This window comes from Andrena cerasifolii, unplaced genomic scaffold (genome assembly GCF_050908995.1).
Source record: "Andrena cerasifolii isolate SP2316 unplaced genomic scaffold, iyAndCera1_principal scaffold1827, whole genome shotgun sequence".
NCBI lineage: Eukaryota > Metazoa > Arthropoda > Insecta > Hymenoptera > Andrenidae > Andrena > Andrena cerasifolii.
Window position 1 is genome coordinate 1 of NW_027486719.1, and position 20,571 is coordinate 20,571.

The window sequence follows — 20,571 nt, forward strand, 5'->3', positions numbered from 1 at the left end:
AGAGGGAAAAATAGGTAAATAAACAGAGAAAAAATAGGTAAATAAATAGAGAAAAATAGGTAAATTATCTAGAGAAAAATAGGTAAATAAATAGAGAAAAATAGGTAAATAAAATAGGGAAAAATTGCTAAATAAATCATGGAAAAAAAGGTAATAAAAAATTGGTAAATAAACAGAGGAAAAAAAGAGGTAACTAAATAGAGAAAAATAGGTAAATAAATAGAGAAAAAATAGGTAAATAAAAGAGGGAAAATAGGTAAATAAACAGAGAAAAATAGGTAAATATGTAGAGAAAACAAAAGAGGTAAACAAATAGAGAAAAAATAGGAAAATAAATAGAGAAAAATAGGTAAATTATCTGGAGAAAAAAGAGGTTTACAAATAGAGAAAAATAGGTAAATAAATCAAGGAAAAAGGTAAATAAAAAAATAGGTAACTAAATTAGAGGAAAAAATAGGTAAATAAACAGAGAAAAATAGGTAATGAAGTAGAGAAAACAAAGTAGGTAAATAAATAGAAAAAATGGTAAATAAATAGAGAAAAATAGGTAAATAAATAGAGAAAAATAGGTAAATAAAATAGGGAAATATAGGTATATAAAATAGGGAAAAATAGGTAAATAAATAGAGAAAAATAGGTAAATAAAATAGGGAAAAATTGCTAAATAAATCATGGAAAAAAAGGTAAATAAAAAAATAGGTAAAGAAATTAGAGGAAAAAATAGTTAAATAAATGAGAAAGAAAACGGGTAAATAACTAGAGAAAAAAATTGGTAAATAAATAGAGAAAAATAGGTAAATAAATAGAGAAAAATAGGTAAATAAAATAGGGAAAAATAGGTAAATAAATAGAGAAAAATAGGTAAATAAAATAGGGAAAAATTGCTAAATAAATCATAGAAAAAGGTAAATAAAAAATAGGTAAAGAAATTAGAGGAAAAAATAGGTAAATAAATGAGAAAGAAAAATGGGTAAATAACTAGAGACAAAATTGGTAAATAAACAGAGGAAAAAAAGAGGTAACTAAATAGAGAAAAATAGGTAAATAAATAGAGAAAAAATAGGTAAATAAAATAGGGAAAATAGGTAAATAAACAGAGAAAAATACGTAAATATGTAGAGAAAACAAATGAGGTAAACAAATAGAGAAAAAATAGGAAAATAAATAGAGAAAAATAGGTAAATTATCTGGAGAAAAAAGAGGTTTATAAATAGAGAAAAATAGGTAAATAAACCAAAGGAAAAAAGGTAAATAAAAAATAGGTATATAAATTAGAGGGAAAAATAGGTAAATAAACAGAGAAAAAATAGGTAAATAAATAGAGAAAAAATAGGTAAATAAAATAGGGAAAAATAGGTAAATAAACAGAGGAAAATAGGTAAATAAGTAGAGAAAACAAAAGAGGTAAACAAATAGAGAAAAATAGGAAAATAAATAGAGAGAAAATAGGTAAATAAACCAAAGAAAAAAAGGCAAATAAAAAAATAGGTAAATAAATTAGAGGAAAAAAATAGGTAACTAAACAGAGCAAAAATAGGTAAATAAATGAGAGAAAAAAATAGGTAAATATATAGAGAAAAAATAGGAAAATAAATATAGAAAACAAAAGAGGTACATAAATAGAGAAAAATAGGGAAATGAATAGAGAAAAATAGGTAAATTAGCTAGAGAAAAAATAGGTGTATAAATAGAGAAAAATAGGTAAATAAACCAAAGAAAAAAAGGCAAATAAAAAAATAGGTAAATAAATTAGAGGAAAAAAATAGGTAAATAAACAGAGAAAAATACGTAAATAAATGAGAGAGAAAAATAGGTAAATATATAGAGAAAAATAGGTAAATAAATAGAGAAAAAGTAGGTAAATATAATAGAGAAAAAATGGATAAATAAATAGAGAAAAAATAGGTAAATTATCTAGAGAAAAATAGGTAAATAAATAGAGAAAAAAGAGGTAAACAAATAGAGAAAAAATCGGAAAATAAATAGAGAAAAAATACGTAAATTATCTGGAGAAAAAATAGGTGTATACATAGAGATAAATAGCTAAATACATCAAAGAAAAAAAGGTAAATAAAAAAATAGGTAAAGAAATTAGAGGAAAAAATAGTTAAATAAATGAGAAAGAAAATGGGTAAATAACTAGAGAAAAAATTGGTAAATAAATAGAGAAAAATAGGTAAATAAATACAGAAAAAAGAGGTAAATAAACTAGAGAAAAAATAGGTGTATAAATTGAGAAAAATAGCTAATTAAAAAAATAGGTAAATAAATAGAGGGAAAAAAGGTAAATAAATAGAGAAAACAAAGGAGGTAAATAAATAGAGAAAAAATAGGTAAATAATTTAGAGAAAAAAATAGGCAAATAAATGGAGAAAAATAGGTAAATAAAATAGGGAAAAATCGGTAAATAAAATAGGGAAAAATTGCTAAATAAATCATGGAAAAAAAGGTAAATAAAAAATAGGTAAATAAATTAGAGGAAAAAATAGGTAAATAAACAGAGAAAAATAGGTAATGAAGTAGAGAAAACAAAGTAGGTAAATAAATAGAGAAAAATAGGTAAATAAAATAGGGAAAAATAGGTAAATAAACAGAGAAAAATAGGTAAATAAGTAGAGAAAACAAAAGAGGTAAACAAATAGAGAAAAAATAGGAAAATAAATAGAGAAAAAATAGGTAAATTATCTGGAGAAAAAATAGGTGTATACATAGAGATAAATAGCTAAATACATCAAAGAAAAAAAGGTAAATAAAAAAATAGATAAAGAAATTAGAGGAAAAAATAGTTAAATAAATGAGAAAGAAAATGGGTAAATAACTAGAGAAAAAAAATGGTAAATAAATAGAGAAAAATAGGTAAATAAAATAGGGAAAAATTGCTAAATAAATCATAGAAAAAAAGGTAAATAAAAAATAGGTAAATAAATTAGAGGAAAAAATAGGTAAATAAATGAGAAAGAAAAATGGGTAAATAACTAGAGACAAAATTGGTAATAAACAGAGGAAAAAAAGAGGTAACTAAATAGAGAAAAATAGGTAAATAAATAGAGAAAAAATAGGTAAATAAATAGAGAAAAATAGGTAAATAAAATAGGGAAAAATTGCTAAATAAATCATGGAAAAAAAGGTAAATAAAAAATAGGTAAATAAATTAGAGGAAAAAATAGGTAAATAAACAGAGAAAAATAGGTAATGAAGTAGAGAAAACAAAGTAGGTAAATAAATACAGAAAAAAGAGGTAAATAAACTAGAGAAAAAATAGGTGTATAAATAGAGAAAAATAGCTAATTAAAAAAAATAGTTAAATAAATAGAGGGAAAAAAGGTAAATAAATAGAGAAAACAAAAGAGGTAAACAAATAGAGAAAAAATCGGAAAATAAATAGAGAAAAAATAGGTAAATTATCTGGAGAAAAAATAGGTGTATACATAGAGATAAATAGCTAAATAAATCAAAGAAAAAAAGGTAAATAAAAAAATAGGTAAAGAAATTAGAGGAAAAAATAGTTAAATAAATGAGAAAGAAAACGGGTAAATAACTAGAGAAAAAATTGGTAAATAAATAGAGGAAAAAAAGAGGTAACTAAATAGAGAAAAATAGGTAAATGTATAGAGAAAAATAGGTAAATAAATAGAGAAAATAGGTAAATGAACAGAGAAAAATAGGTAAATAAATAGAGAAAACAAAGGAGGTAAATAAATAGAGAAAAAATAGGTAAATAATTTAGAGAAAAAAATAGGCAAATAAATGGAGAAAAATAGGTAAATAAAATAGGGAAAAATAGGTAAATAAAATAGGGAAAAATTGCTAAATAAATCATGGAAAAAAAGGTAAATAAAAAATAGGTAAATAAATTAGTGGAAAAAATAGGTAAATAAACAGAGGAAAATAGGTAATGAAGTAGAGAAAACAAAGTAGGTAAATAAATAGAGAAAAATAGGTAAATAAAATAGGGAAAAATAGGTAAATAAACAGAGAAAAATAGGTAAATAAGTAGAGCAAACAAAAGAGGTAAACAAATAGAGAAAAAATAGGAAAATAAATAGAGAAAAAATAGGTAAATTATCTGGAGAAAAAATAGGTGTATACATAGAGATAAATAGCTAAATACATCAAAGAAAAAAAGGTAAATAAAAAAATAGGTAAAGAAATTAGAGGAAAAAATAGTTAAATAAATGAGAAAGAAAATGGGTAAATAACTAGAGAAAAAATTGGTAAATAAATAGAGAAAAATAGGTAAATAAATAGAGAAAAATAGGTAAATAAAATAGGTAAATATAGGTAAATAAAATAGGGAAAAATAGTAAATAAATAGACAAAAATAGGTAAATAAAATAGGGAAAAATTGCTAAATAAATCATGGAAAAAAAGGTAAATAAAAAAATAGGAAAAGAAATTAGAGGAAAAAATAGTTAAATAAATGAGAAAGAAAACGGGTAAATAACTAGAGAAAAAATTGGTAAATAAATAGGGAAAAATAGGTAAATAAATAGAGAAAAATAGGTAAATAAAATAGGGAAAAATAGGTAAATAAAATAGGGAAAAATAGGTAAATAAATAGAGAAAAATAGGTAAATAAAATAGGGAAAAATTGCTAAATAAATCATAGAAAAAAAGGTAAATAAAAAATAGGTAAAGAAATTAGAGGAAAAAATAGGTAAATAAATGAGAAAGAAAAATGGGTAAATAACTAGAGACAAAATTGGTAAATAAACAGAGGAAAAAAAGAGGTAACTAAATAGAGAAAAATAGGTAAATAAATAGAGAAAAATAGGTAAATAAAATAGGGAAAATAGGTAAATAAACAGAGAAAAATAGGTAAATATGTAGAGAAAACAAAAGAGGTAAACAAATAGAGAAAAAATAGGAAAATAAATAGAGAAAAATAGGTAAATTATCTGGAGAAAAAAGAGGTTTATAAATAGAGAAAAATAGGTAAATAAACCAAAGGAAAAAAGGTAAATAAAAAAATAGGTATATAAATTAGAGGGAAAAATAGGTAAATAAACAGAGAAAAAATAGGTAAATAAATAGAGAAAAATAGGTAAATTATCTAGAGAAAAATAGGTAAATAAATAGAGAAAAATAGGTAAATAAAATAGGGAAAAATTGCTAAATAAATCATGGAAAAAAAGGTAAATAAAAAATAGGTAAATAAATTAGAGGAAAAAATAGGTAAATAAACAGAGAAAAATAGGTAATGAAGTAGAGAAAACAAAGTAGGTAAATAAATACAGAAAAAAGAGGTAAATAAACTAGAGAAAAAATAGGTGTATAAATAGAGAAAAATAGCTAATTAAAAAAATAGTTAAATAAATAGAGGAAAAAAGGTAAATAAATAGAGAAAACAAAAGAGGTAAACAAATAGAGAAAAATCGGAAAATAAATAGAGAAAAATAGGTAAATTATCTGGAGAAAAAATAGGTGTATACATAGAGATAAATAGCTAAATAAATCAAAGAAAAAAGGTAAATAAAAAAATAGGTAAAGAAATTAGAGGAAAAAATAGTTAAATAAATGAGAAAGAAAACGGGTAAATAACTAGAGAAAAAATTGGTAAATAAATAGAGGAAAAAAGAGGTAACTAAATAGAGAAAAATAGGTAAATAAATAGAGAAAAATAGGTAAATAAAATAGGGAAAAATAGGTAAATAAATAGAGAAAAATAGGTAAATAAAATAGGGAAAAATTGCTAAATAAATCATAGAAAAAAGGTACAAAAAATAGGTAAAGAAATTAGAGGAAAAAATAGGTAAATAAATGAGAAAGAAAAATGGGTAAATAACTAGAGAAAAAATTGGTAAATAAACAGAGGAAAAAAAGAGGTAACTAAATAGAGAAAAATAGGTAAATAAATAGAGAAAAAATAGGTAAATAAAAGAGGGAAAATAGGTAAATAAACAGAGAAAAATAGGTAAATATGTAGAGAAAACAAAAGAGGTAAACAAATAGAGAAAAAATAGGAAAATAAATAGAGAAAAATAGGTAAATTATCTGGAGAAAAAAGAGGTTTATAAATAGAGAAAAATAGGTAAATAAATCAAGGAAAAAAGGTAAATAAAAAAATAGGTAACTAAATTAGAGGAAAAAATAGGTAAATAAACAGAGAAAAATAGGTAATGAAGTAGAGAAAACAAAGTAGGTAAATAAATAGAAAAAAAATGGTAAATAAATAGAGAAAAATAGGTAAATAAATAGAGAAAAATAGGTAAATAAAATAGGGAAATATAGGTAAATAAAATAGGGAAAAATAGGTAAATAAATAGAGAAAAATAGGTAAATAAAATAGGGAAAAATTGCTAAATAAATCATGGAAAAAAAGGTAAATAAAAAAATAGGTAAAGAAATTAGAGGAAAAAATAGTTAAATAAATGAGAAAGAAAACGGTTAAATAACTAGAGAAAAAATTGGTAAATAAATAGAGAAAAATAGGTAAATAAATAGAGAAAAATAGGTAAATAAAATAGGGAAAAATAGGTAAATAAATAGAGAAACATAGGTAAATAAAATAGGGAAAAATTGCTAAATAAATCATAGAAAAAGGTAAATAAAAAATAGGTAAAGAAATTAGAGGAAAAAATAGGTAAATAAATGAGAAAGAAAAATGGGTAAATAACTAGAGACAAAATTGGTAAATAAACAGAGGAAAAAAAGAGGTAACTAAATAGAGAAAAATAGGTAAATAAATAGAGAAAAATAGGTAAATAAAATAGGGAAAATAGGTAAATAAACAGAGAAAAATACGTAAATATGTAGAGAAAACAAAAGAGGTAAACAAATAGAGAAAAAATAGGAAAATAAATAGAGAAAAATAGGTAAATTATCTGGAGAAAAAAGAGGTTTATAAATAGAGAAAAATAGGTAAATAAACCAAAGGAAAAAAGGTAAATAAAAAAATAGGTATATAAATTAGAGAGAAAAATAGGTAAATAAACAGAGAAAAAATAGGTAAATAAATAGAGAAAAATAGGTAAATTATCTAGAGAAAAATAGGTAAATAAATAGAGAAAACAAAAGAGGTAAATAACTAGAGAAAAAATAGGTAAATAAATAGAGAAAAAAGAGGTAAATAAATAGAGAAAAAATAGGTAAATAAAATAGGGAAAAATAGGTAAATAAACAGAGGAAAATAGGTAAATAAGTAGAGAAAACAAAAGAGGTAAACAAATAGAGAAAAAATAGGAAAATAAATAGAGAGAAAATAGGTAAATAAACCAAAGAAAAAAAGGCAAATAAAAAAATAGGTAAATAAATTAGAGGAAAAAATAGGTAACTAAACAGAGCAAAAATAGGTAAATAAATGAGAGAAAAAATAGGTAAATATATAGAGAAAAAATAGGAAAATAAATATAGAAAACAAAAGAGGTAAATAAATAGAGAAAAATAGGGAAATGAATAGAGAAAAATAGGTAAATTAGCTAGAGAAAAAATAGGTGTATAAATAGAGAAAAATAGGTAAATAAACCAAAGAAAAAAAGGCAAATAAAAAAATAGGTAAATAAATTAGAGGAAAAAATAGGTAAATAAACAGAGAAAAATACGTAAATAAATGAGAGAGAAAAATAGGTAAATATATAGAGAAAAATAGGTAACTAAATAGAGAAAAAGTAGGTAAATATAATAGAGAAAAAATGGATAAATAAATAGAGAAAAAATAGGTAAATTATCTAGAGAAAAATAGGTAAATAAATAGAGAAAAAGAGGTAAACAAATAGAGAAAAAATCGGAAAATAAATAGAGAAAAAATACGTAAATTATCTGGAGAAAAAATAGGTGTATACATAGAGATAAATAGCTAAATACATCAAAGAAAAAAAGGTAAATAAAAAAATAGGTAAAGAAATTAGAGGAAAAAATAGTTAAATAAATGAGAAAGAAAATGGGTAAATAACTAGAGAAAAAATTGGTAAATAAATAGAGAAAAATAGGTAAATAAATACAGAAAAAAGAGGTAAATAAACTAGAGAAAAAATAGGTGTATAAATTGAGAAAAATAGCTAATTAAAAAAATAGGTAAATAAATAGAGGGAAAAAAGGTAAATAAATAGAGAAAACAAAGGAGGTAAATAAATAGAGAAAAAATAGGTAAATAATTTAGAGAAAAAAATAGGCAAATAAATGGAGAAAAATAGGTAAATAAAATAGGGAAAAATCGGTAAATAAAATAGGGAAAAATTGCTAAATAAATCATGGAAAAAAAGGTAAATAAAAAATAGGTAAATAAATTAGAGGAAAAAATAGGTAAATAAACAGAGAAAAATAGGTAATGAAGTAGAGAAAACAAAGTAGGTAAATAAATAGAGAAAAATAGGTAAATAAAATAGGGAAAAATAGGTAAATAAATAGAGAAAAATAGGTAAATAAAATAGGGAAAAATTGCTAAATAAATCATAGAAAAAAGGTAAATAAAAAATAGGTAAAGAAATTAGAGGAAAAAATAGGTAAATAAATGAGAAAGAAAAATGGGTAAAAAACTAGAGACAAAATTGGTAAATAAACAGAGGAAAAAAAGAGGTAACTAAATAGAGAAAAATAGGTAAATAAATAGAGAAAAAATAGGTAAATAAAATAGGGAAAATAGGTAAATAAACAGAGAAAAATACGTAAATATGTAGAGAAAACAAAAGAGGTAAACAAATAGAGAAAAAATAGGAAAATAAATAGAGAAAAATAGGTAAATTATCTGGAGAAAAAAGAGGTTTATAAATAGAGAAAAATAGGTAAATAAACCAAAGGAAAAAAGGTAAATAAAAAAATAGGTATATAAATTAGAGGGAAAAATAGGTAAATAAACAGAGAAAAAATAGTTAAATAAATAGAGAAAAATAGGTAAATTATCTAGAGAAAAATAGGTAAATAAATAGAGAAAAATAGGTAAATAAAATAGGGAAAAATTGCTAAATAAATCATGGAAAAAAAGGTAAATAAAAAATAGGTAAATAAATTAGAGGAAAAAATAGGTAAATAAACAGAGAAAAATAGGTAATGAAGTAGAGAAAACAAAGTAGGTAAATAAATACAGAAAAAGAGGTAAATAAACTAGAGAAAAAATAGGTGTATAAATAGAGAAAAATAGCTAATTAAAAAAAATAGTTAAATAAATAGAGGGAAAAAAGGTAAATAAATAGAGAAAACAAAAGAGGTATACAAATAGAGAAAAAATCGGAAAATAAATAGAGAAAAAATAGGTAAATTATCTGGAGAAAAAATAGGTGTATACATAGAGATAAATAGCTAAATAAATCAAAGAAAAAAAGGTAAATAAAAAAATAGGTAAAGAAATTAGAGGAAAAAATAGTTAAATAAATGAGAAAGAAAACGGGTAAATAACTAGAGAAAAAATTGGTAAATAAATAGAGGGAAAAAAGAGGTAACTAAATAGAGAAAAATAGGTAAATGTATAGAGAAAAATAGGTAAATAAATAGAGAAAATAGGTAAATGAACAGAGAAAAATAGGTAAATAAATACAGAAAACAAAGGAGGTAAATAAATAGAGAAAAAATAGGTAAATAATTTAGAGAAAAAAATAGGCAAATAAATGGAGAAAAATAGGTAAATAAAATAGGGAAAAATAGGTAAATAAAATAGGGAAAAATTGCTAAATAAATCATGGAAAAAAAGGTAAATAAAAAATAGGTAAATAAATTAGAGGAAAAAATAGGTAAATAAACAGAGAAAAATAGGTAATGAAGTAGAGAAAACAAAGTAGGTAAATAAATAGAGAAAAATAGGTAAATAAAATAGGGAAAAATAGGTAAATAAACAGAGAAAATAGGTAAATAAGTAGAGAAAACAAAAGAGGTAAACAAATAGAGAAAAAATAGGAAAATAAATAGAGAAAAAATAGGTAAATTATCTGGAGAAAAAATAGGTGTATACATAGAGATAAATAGCTAAATACATCAAAGAAAAAAAGGTAAATAAAAAAATAGGTAAAGAAATTAGAGGAAAAAATAGTTAAATAAATGAGAAAGAAAATGGGTAAATAACTAGAGAAAAAAATGGTAAATAAATAGAGAAAAATAGGTAAATAAATAGAGAAAAATAGGTAAATAAAATAGGGAAATATAGGTAAATAAAATAGGGAAAAATAGGTAAATAAATAGAGAAAAATTGGTAAATAAAATAGGGAAAAATTGCTAAATAAATCATGGAAAAAAGGTAAATAAAAAAATAGGTAAAGAAATTAGAGGAAAAAATAGTTAAATAAATGAGAAAGAAAACGGGTAAATAACTAGAGAAAAAATTGGTAAATAAATAGAGAAAAATAGGTAAATAAATAGAGAAAAATAGGTAAATAAAATAGGGAAAAAATAGGTAAATAAATAGAGAAAAATAGGTAAATAAAATAGGGAAAAATTGCTAAATAAATCATAGAAAAAAGGTAAATAAAAAATAGGTAAAGAAATTAGAGGAAAAAATAGGTAAATAAATGAGAAAGAAAAATGGGTAAATAACTAGAGACAAAATTGGTAAATAAACAGAGGAAAAAAAGAGGTAACTAAATAGAGAAAAATAGGTAAATAAATAGAGAAAAAATAGGTAAATAAAATAGGGAAAATAGGTAAATAAACAGAGAAAAATACGTAAATATGTAGAGAAAACAAAAGAGGTAAACAAATAGAGAAAAAATAGGAAAATAAATAGAGAAAAATAGGTAAATTATCTGGAGAAAAAAGAGGTTTATAAATAGAGAAAAATAGGTAAATAAACCAAAGGAAAAAAGGTAAATAAAAAAATAGGTATATAAATTAGAGGGAAAAATAGGTAAATAAACAGAGATAAAATAGGTAAATAAATAGAGAAAAATAGGTAAATTATCTAGAGAAAAATAGGTAAATAAATAGAGAAAAATAGGTAAATAAAATAGGGAAAAATTGCTAAATAAATCATGGAAAAAAAGGTAAATAAAAAATAGGTAAATAAATTAGAGGAAAAAATAGGTAAATAAACAGAGAAAAATAGGTAATGAAGTAGAGAAAACAAAGTAGGTAAATAAATACAGAAAAAGAGGTAAATAAACTAGAGAAAAAATAGGTGTATAAATAGAGAAAAATAGCTAATTAAAAAAATAGTTAAATAAATAGAGGGAAAAAAGGTAAATAAATAGAGAAAACAAAAGAGGTAAACAAATAGAGAAAAAATCGGAAAATAAATAGAGAAAAAATAGGTAAATTATCTGGAGAAAAAATAGGTGTATACATAGAGATAAATAGCTAAATAAATCAAAGAAAAAAAGGTAAATAAAAAAATAGGTAAAGAAATTAGAGGAAAAAATAGTTAAATAAATGAGAAAGAAAACGGGTAAATAACTAGAGAAAAAATTGGTAAATAAATAGAGGGAAAAAAGAGGTAACTAAATAGAGAAAAATAGGTAAATGTATAGAGAAAAATAGGTAAATAAATAGAGAAAATAGGTAAATGAACAGAGAAAAATAGGTAAATAAATACAGAAAACAAAGGAGGTAAATAAATAGAGAAAAAATAGGTAAATAATTTAGAGAAAAAAATAGGCAAATAAATGGAGAAAAATAGGTAAATAAAATAGGGAAAAATAGGTAAATAAAATAGGGAAAAATTGCTAAATAAATCATGGAAAAAAAGGTAAATAAAAAATAGGTAAATAAATTAGAGGAAAAAATAGGTAAATAAACAGAGAAAAATAGGTAATGAAGTAGAGAAAACAAAGTAGGTAAATAAATAGAGAAAAATAGGTAAATAAAATAGGGAAAAATAGGTAAATAAACAGAGAAAATAGGTAAATAAGTAGAGAAAACAAAAGAGGTAAACAAATAGAGAAAAAATAGGAAAATAAATAGAGAAAAAATAGGTAAATTATCTGGAGAAAAAATAGGTGTATACATAGAGATAAATAGCTAAATACATCAAAGAAAAAAAGGTAAATAAAAAAATAGGTAAAGAAATTAGAGGAAAAAATAGTTAAATAAATGAGAAAGAAAATGGGTAAATAACTAGAGAAAAAAATGGTAAATAAATAGAGAAAAATAGGTAAATAAATAGAGAAAAATAGGTAAATAAAATAGGGAAATATAGGTAAATAAAATAGGGAAAAATAGGTAAATAAATAGAGAAAAATAGGTAAATAAAATAGGGAAAAATTGCTAAATAAATCATGGAAAAAAGGTAAATAAAAAAATAGGTAAAGAAATTAGAGGAAAAAATAGTTAAATAAATGAGAAAGAAAACGGGTAAATAACTAGAGAAAAAATTGGTAAATAAATAGAGAAAAATAGGTAAATAAATCATAGAAAAAAGGTAAATAAAAAATAGGTAAAGAAATTAGAGGAAAAAATAGGTAAATAAATGAGAAAGAAAAATGGGTAAATAACTAGAGACAAAATTGGTAAATAAACAGAGGAAAAAAAGAGGTAACTAAATAGAGAAAAATAGGTAAATAAATAGAGAAAAAATAGGTAAATAAAATAGGGAAAATAGGTAAATAAACAGAGAAAAATACGTAAATATGTAGAGAAAACAAAAGAGGTAAACAAATAGAGAAAAAATAGGAAAATAAATAGAGAAAAATAGGTAAATTATCTGGAGAAAAAAGAGGTTTATAAATAGAGAAAAATAGGTAAATAAACCAAAGGAAAAAAGGTAAATAAAAAAATAGGTATATAAATTAGAGGGAAAAATAGGTAAATAAACAGAGAAAAAATAGGTAAATAAATAGAGAAAAATAGGTAAATTATCTAGAGAAAAATAGGTAAATAAATAGAGAAAAATAGGTAAATAAAATAGGGAAAAATTGCTAAATAAATCATGGAAAAAAAGGTAAATAAAAAATAGGTAAATAAATTAGAGGAAAAAATAGGTAAATAAACAGAGAAAAATAGGTAATGAAGTAGAGAAAACAAAGTAGGTAAATAAATACAGAAAAAAGAGGTAAATAAACTAGAGAAAAAATAGGTGTATAAATAGAGAAAAATAGCTAATTAAAAAAATAGTTAAATAAATAGAGGGAAAAAAGGTAAATAAATAGAGAAAACAAAAGAGGTAAACAAATAGAGAAAAAATCGGAAAATAAATAGAGAAAAAATAGGTAAATTATCTGGAGAAAAAATAGGTGTATACATAGAGATAAATAGCTAAATAAATCAAAGAAAAAAAGGTAAATAAAAAAATAGGTAAAGAAATTAGAGGAAAAAATAGTTAAATAAATGAGAAAGAAAACGGGTAAATAACTAGAGAAAAAATTGGTAAATAAATAGAGGGAAAAAAGAGGTAACTAAATAGAGAAAAATAGGTAAATGTATAGAGAAAAATAGGTAAATAAATAGAGAAAATAGGTAAATGAACAGAGAAAAATAGGTAAATAAATACAGAAAACAAAGGAGGTAAATAAATAGAGAAAAAATAGGTAAATAATTTCGAGAAAAAAATAGGCAAATAAATGGAGAAAAATAGGTAAATAAAATAGGGAAAAATAGGTAAATAAAATAGGGAAAAATTGCTAAATAAATCATGGAAAAAAAGGTAAATAAAAAATAGGTAAATAAATTAGAGGAAAAAATAGGTAAATAAACAGAGAAAAATAGGTAATGAAGTAGAGAAAACAAAGTAGGTAAATAAATAGAGAAAAATAGGTAAATAAAATAGGGAAAAATAGGTAAATAAACAGAGAAAAATAGGTAAATAAGTAGAGAAAACAAAAGAGATAAACAAATAGAGAAAAAATAGGAAAATAAATAGAGAAAAAATAGGTAAATTATCTGGAGAAAAAATAGGTGTATACATAGAGATAAATAGCTAAATACATCAAAGAAAAAAAGGTAAATAAAAAAATAGGTAAAGAAATTAGAGGAAAAAATAGTTAAATAAATGAGAAAGAAAATGGGTAAATAACTAGAGAAAAAATTGGTAAATAAATAGAGAAAAATAGGTAAATAAATAGAGAAAAATAGGTAAATAAAATAGGGAAATATAGGTAAATAAAATAGGGAAAATAGGTAAATAAATAGAGAAAAATAGGTAAATAAAATAGGGAAAAATTGCTAAATAAATCATGGAAAAAAGGTAAATAAAAAAATAGGTAAAGAAATTAGAGGAAAAAATAGTTAAATAAATGAGAAAGAAAACGGGTAAATAACTAGAGAAAAAATTGGTAAATAAATAGAGAAAAATAGGTAAATAAATAGAGAAAAATAGGTAAATAAAATAGGGAAAAATAGGTAAATAAAATAGGGAAAAATAGGTAAATAAATAGAGAAAAATAGGTAAATAAAATAGGGAAAAATTGCTAAATAAATCATAGAAAAAAAGGTAAATAAAAAATAGGTAAAGAAATTAGAGGAAAAAATAGGTAAATAAATGAGAAAGAAAAATGGGTAAATAACTAGAGACAAAATTGGTAAATAAACAGAGGAAAAAAAGAGGTAACTAAATAGAGAAAAATAGGTAAATAAATAGAGAAAAAATAGGTAAATAAAATAGGGAAAATAGGTAAATAAACAGAGAAAAATAGGTAAATATGTAGGGAAAACAAAAGAGGTAAACAAATAGAGAAAAAATAGGAAAATAAATAGAGAAAAATTGGTAAATTATCTGGAGAAAAAAGAGGTTTATAAATAGAGAAAAATAGGTAAATAAACCAAAGGAAAAAAGGTAAATAAAAAAATAGGTATATAAATTAGAGGGAAAAATAGGTAAATAAACAGAGAAAAAATAGGTAAATAAATAGAGAAAAATAGGTAAATTATCTAGAGAAAAATAGGTAAATAAATAGAGAAAAATAGGTAAATAAAATAGGGAAAAATTGCTAAATAAATCATGGAAAAAAAGGTAAATAAAAAATAGGTAAATAAATTAGAGGAAAAAATAGGTAAATAAACAGAGAAAAATAGGTAAATAAAATAGGGAAAAATAGGTAAATAAAATAGGGAAAAATTGCTAAATAAATCATGGAAAAAAAGGTAAATAAAAAATAGGTAAATAAATTAGAGGAAAAAATAGGTAAATAAACAGAGAAAAATAGGTAATGAAGTAGAGAAAACAAAGTAGGTAAATAAATAGAGAAAAATAGGTAAATAAAATAGGGGAAAATAGGTAAATAAACAGAGAAAAATAGGTAAATAAGTAGAGAAAACAAAAGAGGTAAACAAATAGAGAAAAAATAGGAAAATAAATAGAGAAAAAATAGGTAAATTATCTGGAGAAAAAATAGGTGTATACATAGAGATAAATAGCTAAATACATCAAAGAAAAAAAGGTAAATAAAAAAATAGGTAAAGAAATTAGAGGAAAAAATAGTTAAATAAATGAGAAAGAAAATGGGTAAATAACTAGAGAAAAAATTGGTAAATAAATAGAGAAAAATAGGTAAATAAATAGAGAAAAATAGGTAAATAAAATAGGGAAATATAGGTAAATAAAATAGGGAAAAATAGGTAAATAAATAGAGAAAAATAGGTAAATAAAATAGGGAAAAATTGCTAAATAAATCATGGAAAAAAGGTAAATAAAAAAATAGGTAAAGAAATTAGAGGAAAAAATAGTTAAATAAATGAGAAAGAAAACGGGTAAATAACTAGAGAAAAAATTGGTAAATAAATAGAGAAAAATAGGTAAATAAATAGAGAAAAATAGGTAAATAAAATAGGGAAAAATAGGTAAATAAAATAGGGAAAAATAGGTAAATAAATAGAGAAAAATAGGTAAATAAAATAGGGAAAAATTGCTAAATAAATCATAGAAAAAAAGGTAAATAAAAAATAGGTAAAGAAATTAGAGGAAAAAATAGGTAAATAAATGAGAAAGAAAAATGGGTAAATAACTAGAGACAAAATAGGTAAATAAACAGAGGAAAAAAAGAGGTAACTAAATAGAGAAAAATAGGTAAATAAATAGAGAAAAAATAGGTAAATAAAATGGGGAAAATAGGTAAATAAACAGAGAAAAATAGGTAAATATGTAGGGAAAACAAAAGAGGTAAACAAATAGAGAAAAAATAGGAAAATAAATAGAGAAAAATAGGTAAATAAAATAGGGAAAAATTGCTAAATAAATCATGGAAAAAAAGGTAAATAAAAAATAGGTAAATAAATTAGAGGAAAAAATAGGTAAATAAACAGAGAAAAATAGGTAATGAAGTAGAGAAAACAAAGTAGGTAAATAAATACAGAAAAAAGAGGTAAATAAACTAGAGAAAAAATAGGTGTATAAATAGAGAAAAATAGCTAATTAAAAAAAATAGTTAAATAAATAGAGGGAAAAAAGGTAAATAAATAGAGAAAACAAAAGAGGTAAACAAATAGAGAAAAAATCGGAAAATAAATAGAGAAAAAATAGGTAAATTATCTGGAGAAAAAATAGGTGTATACATAGAGATAAATAGCTAAATAAATCAAAGAAAAAAAGGTAAATAAAAAAATAGGTAAAGAAATTAGAGGAAAAAATAGTTAAATAAATGAGAAAGAAAACGGGTAAATAACTAGAGAAAAAATTGGTAAATAAATAGAGGAAAAAAAGAGGTAACTAAATAGAGAAAAATAGGTAAATAAATAGAGAAAAATAGGTAAATAAAATAGGGAAAAATAGGTAAATAAATAGAGAAAAATAGGTAAATAAAATAGGGAAAAATTGCTAAATAAATCATAGAAAAAAGGTACAAAAAAATAGGTAAAGAAATTAGAGGAAAAAATAGGTAAATAAATGAGAAAGAAAAATGGGTAAATAACTAGAGAAAAAATTGGTAAATAAACAGAGGAAAAAAAGAGGTAACTAAATAGAGAAAAATAGGTAAATAAATAGAGAAAAAATAGGTAAATAAAAGAGGGAAAATAGGTAAATAAACAGAGAAAAATAGGTAAATATGTAGAGAAAACAAAAGAGGTAAACAAATAGAGAAAAAATAGGAAAATAAATAGAGAAAAATAGGTAAATTATCTGGAGAAAAAAGAGGTTTATAAATAGAGAAAAATAGGTAAATAAATCAAGGAAAAAAGGTAAATAAAAAAATAGGTAACTAAATTAGAGGAAAAAATAGGTAACTAAACCGAGCAAAAATAGGTAAATAAATGAGAGAAAAAAATAGGTAAATATATAGAGAAAAAATAGGAAAATAAATAGAGAAAACAAAAGAGGTAAATAAATAGAGAAAAAATAGGGAAATAAATACAGAAGAATAGGTAAATTAGGTAGAGAAAAAATAGGTGTATAAATAGAGAAAAATAGGTAAATAAACCAAAGGAAAAAAGGTAAATAAAAAAATAGGTATATAAATTAGAGGGAAAAATAGGTAAATAAACCGAGAAAAATAGGTAAATAAATAGAGAAAAATAGGTAAATTATCTAGAGAAAAATAGGTAAATAAATAGAGAAAACAAAAGAGGTAAATAACTAGAGAAAAAATAGGAAAATAAATAGAGAGAAAATAGGTAAATAAACCAAAGAAAAAAAGGCAAATAAAAAAATAGGTAAATAAATTAGAGGAAAAAATAGGTAACTAAACAGAGCAAAAATAGGTAAATAAATGAGAGAAAAAAATAGGTAAATATATACAGAAAAAATAGGAAAATAAATATAGAAAACAAAAGAGGTAAATAAATAGAGAAAAATAGGGAAATGAATAGAGAAAAATAGGTAAATTAGCTAGAGAAAAAATAGGTGTATAAATAGAGAAAAATAGGTAAATAAACCAAAGAAAAAAAGGCAAATAAAAAAATAGGTAAATAAATTAGAGGAAAAAATAGGTAAATAAACAGAGAAAAATACGTAAATAAATGAGAGAGAAAAATAGGTAAATATATAGAGAAAAATAGGTAAATAAATACAGAAAAAGTAGGTAAATATAATAGAGAAAAAATGGGTAAATAAATAGAGAAAAAATAGGTAAATTATCTAGAGAAAAATAGGTAAATAAATAGAGAAAAAAGAGGTAAACAAATAGAGAAAAAATCGGAAAATAAATAGAGAAAAAATACGTAAATTATCTGGAGAAAAAATAGGTGTATACATAGAGATAAATAGCTAAATACATCAAAGAAAAAAAGGTAAATAAAAAAATAGATAAAGAAATTAGAGGAAAAAATAGTTAAATAAATGAGAAAGAAAATGGGTAAATAACTAGAGAAAAAAATGGTAAATAAATAGAGAAAAATAGGTAAATAAATAGAGAAAAATAGGTAAATAAAATAGGGAAATATAGGTAAATAAAATAGGGAAAAATAGGTAAATAAATAGAGAAAAATAGGTAAATAAAATAGGGAAAAATTGCTAAATAAATCATGGAAAGAAAGGTAAATAAAAAAATAGGTAAAGAAATTAGAGGAAAAAATAGTTAAATAAATGAGAAAGAAAACGGGTAAATAACTAGAGAAAAAATTGGTAAATAAATAGAGAAAAATAGGTAAATAAATAGAGAAAAATAGGTAAATAAAATAGGGAAAAATTGCTAAATAAATCATAGAAAAAAGGTAAATAAAAAATAGGTAAAGAAATTAGAGGAAAAAATAGGTAAATAAATGAGAAAGAAAAATGGGTAAATAACTAGAGACAAAATTGGTAAATAAACAGAGGAAAAAAAGAGGTAACTAAATAGAGAAAAATAGGTAAATAAATAGAGAAAAAATAGGTAAATAAAATAGGGAAAATAGGTAAATAAACAGAGAAAAATACGTAAATATGTAGAGAAAACAAAAGAGGTAAACAAATAGAGAAAAAATAGGAAAATAAATAGAGAAAAATAGGTAAATTATCTGGAGAAAAAAGAGGTTTATAAATAGAGAAAATAGGTAAATAAACCAAAGGAAAAAAGGTAAATAAAAAAATAGGTATATAAATTAGAGGGAAAAATAGGTAAATAAACAGAGAAAAAATAGGTAAATAAATAGAGAAAAATAGGTAAATTATCTAGAGAAAAATAGGTAAATAAATAGAGAAAAATAGGTAAATAAAATAGGGAAAAATTGCTAAATAAATCATGGAAAAAAAGGTAAATAAAAAATAGGTAAATAAATTAGAGGAAAAAATAGGTAAATAAACAGAGAAAAATAGGTAATGAAGTAGAGAAAACAAAGTAGGTAAATAAATACAGAAAAAAGAGGTAAATAAACTAGAGAAAAAATAGGTGTATAAATAGAGAAAAATAGCTAATTAAAAAAAAAAGTTAAATAAATAGAGGGAAAAAAGGTAAATAAATAGAGAAAACAAAAGAGGTAAACAAATAGAGAAAAAATCGGAAAATAAATAGAGAAAAAATAGGTAAATAAACCAAAGAAAAAAAGGCAAATAAAAAAATAGGTAAATAAATTAGAGGAAAAAATAGGTAACTAAACAGAGCAAAAATAGGTAAATAAATGAGAGAAAAAAATAGGTAAATATATACAGAAAAAAATAGGAAAATAAATATAGAAAACAAAAGAGGTAAATAAATAGAGAAAAATAGGGAAATGAATAGAGAAAAATAGGTAAATTAGCTAGAGAAAAAATAGGTGTATAAATAGAGAAAAATAGGTAAATAAACCAAAGAAAAAAAGGCAAATAAAAAAATAGGTAAATAAATTAGAGGAAAAAATAGGTAAATAAACAGAGAAAAATACGTAAATAAATGAGAGAGAAAAATAGGTAAATATATAGAGAAAAATAGGTAAATAAATACAGAAAAAGTAGGTAAATATAATAGAGAAAAAATGGGTAAATAAATAGAGAAAAAATAGGTAAATTATCTAGAGAAAAATAGGTAAATAAATAGAGAAAAAAGAGGTAAACAAATAGAGAAAAAATCGGAAAATAAATAGAGAAAAAATACGTAAATTATCTGGAGAAAAAATAGGTGTATACATAGAGATAAATAGCTAAATACATGAAAGAAAAAAAGGTAAATAAAAAAATAGATAAAGAAATTAGAGGAAAAAATAGTTAAATAAATGAGAAAGAAAATGGGTAAATAACTAGAGAAAAAAATGGTAAATAAATAGAGAAAAATAGGTAAATAAATAGAGAAAAATAGGTAAATAAAATAGGGAAATATAGGTAAATAAAATAGGGAAAAATAGGTAAATAAATAGAGAAAAATAGGTAAATAAAATAGGGAAAAATTGCTAAATAAATCATGGAAAGAAAGGTAAATAAAAAAATAGGTAAAGAAATTAGAGGAAAAAATAGTTAAATAAATGAGAAAGAAAACGGGTAAATAACTAGAGAAAAAATTGGTAAATAAATAGAGAAAAATAGGTAAATAAATAGAGAAAAATAGGTAAATAAAATAGGGAAAAATTGCTAAATAAATCATAGAAAAAAGGTAAATAAAAAATAGGTAAAGAAATTAGAGGAAAAAATAGGTAAATAAATGAGAAAGAAAAATGGGTAAATAACTAGAGACAAAATTGGTAAATAAACAGAGGAAAAAAAGAGGTAACTAAATAGAGAAAAATAGGTAAATAAATAGAGAAAAAATAGGTAAATAAAATAGGGAAAATAGGTAAATAAACAGAGAAAAATACGTAAATATGTAGAGAAAACAAAAGAGGTAAACAAATAGAGAAAAAATAGGAAAATAAATAGAGAAAAATAGGTAAATTATCTGGAGAAAAAAGAGGTTTATAAATAGA

The 20,571-nt window shown here is 21.8% G+C and overlaps 1 long non-coding RNA gene across 25 annotated transcripts; it reads left to right on the forward strand.

Annotated features, from left to right (window-relative positions):
* Positions 1-732: 732 nt before the first annotated feature.
* Positions 733-19,570, forward strand: LOC143378254 (uncharacterized). 25 transcript variants are annotated; one of them, XR_013087983.1, is made up of 8 exons: positions 733-861; positions 4,527-5,150; positions 5,728-6,069; positions 7,245-9,755; positions 10,319-10,450; positions 11,015-13,949; positions 14,194-15,115; positions 17,055-19,570. It is a non-coding gene; the product is annotated as an uncharacterized LOC143378254 (long non-coding RNA). The 25 variants fall into 25 exon arrangements; XR_013087990.1 differs by lacking the exon at positions 733-861 and adding an exon at positions 2,891-3,761 and having other exon boundaries at positions 4,775-5,150; XR_013087992.1 differs by lacking the exon at positions 733-861 and adding an exon at positions 6,559-6,678 and having other exon boundaries at positions 4,371-5,150; positions 5,728-6,338; positions 8,290-9,755.
* Positions 19,571-20,571: the final 1,001 nt, after the last annotated feature.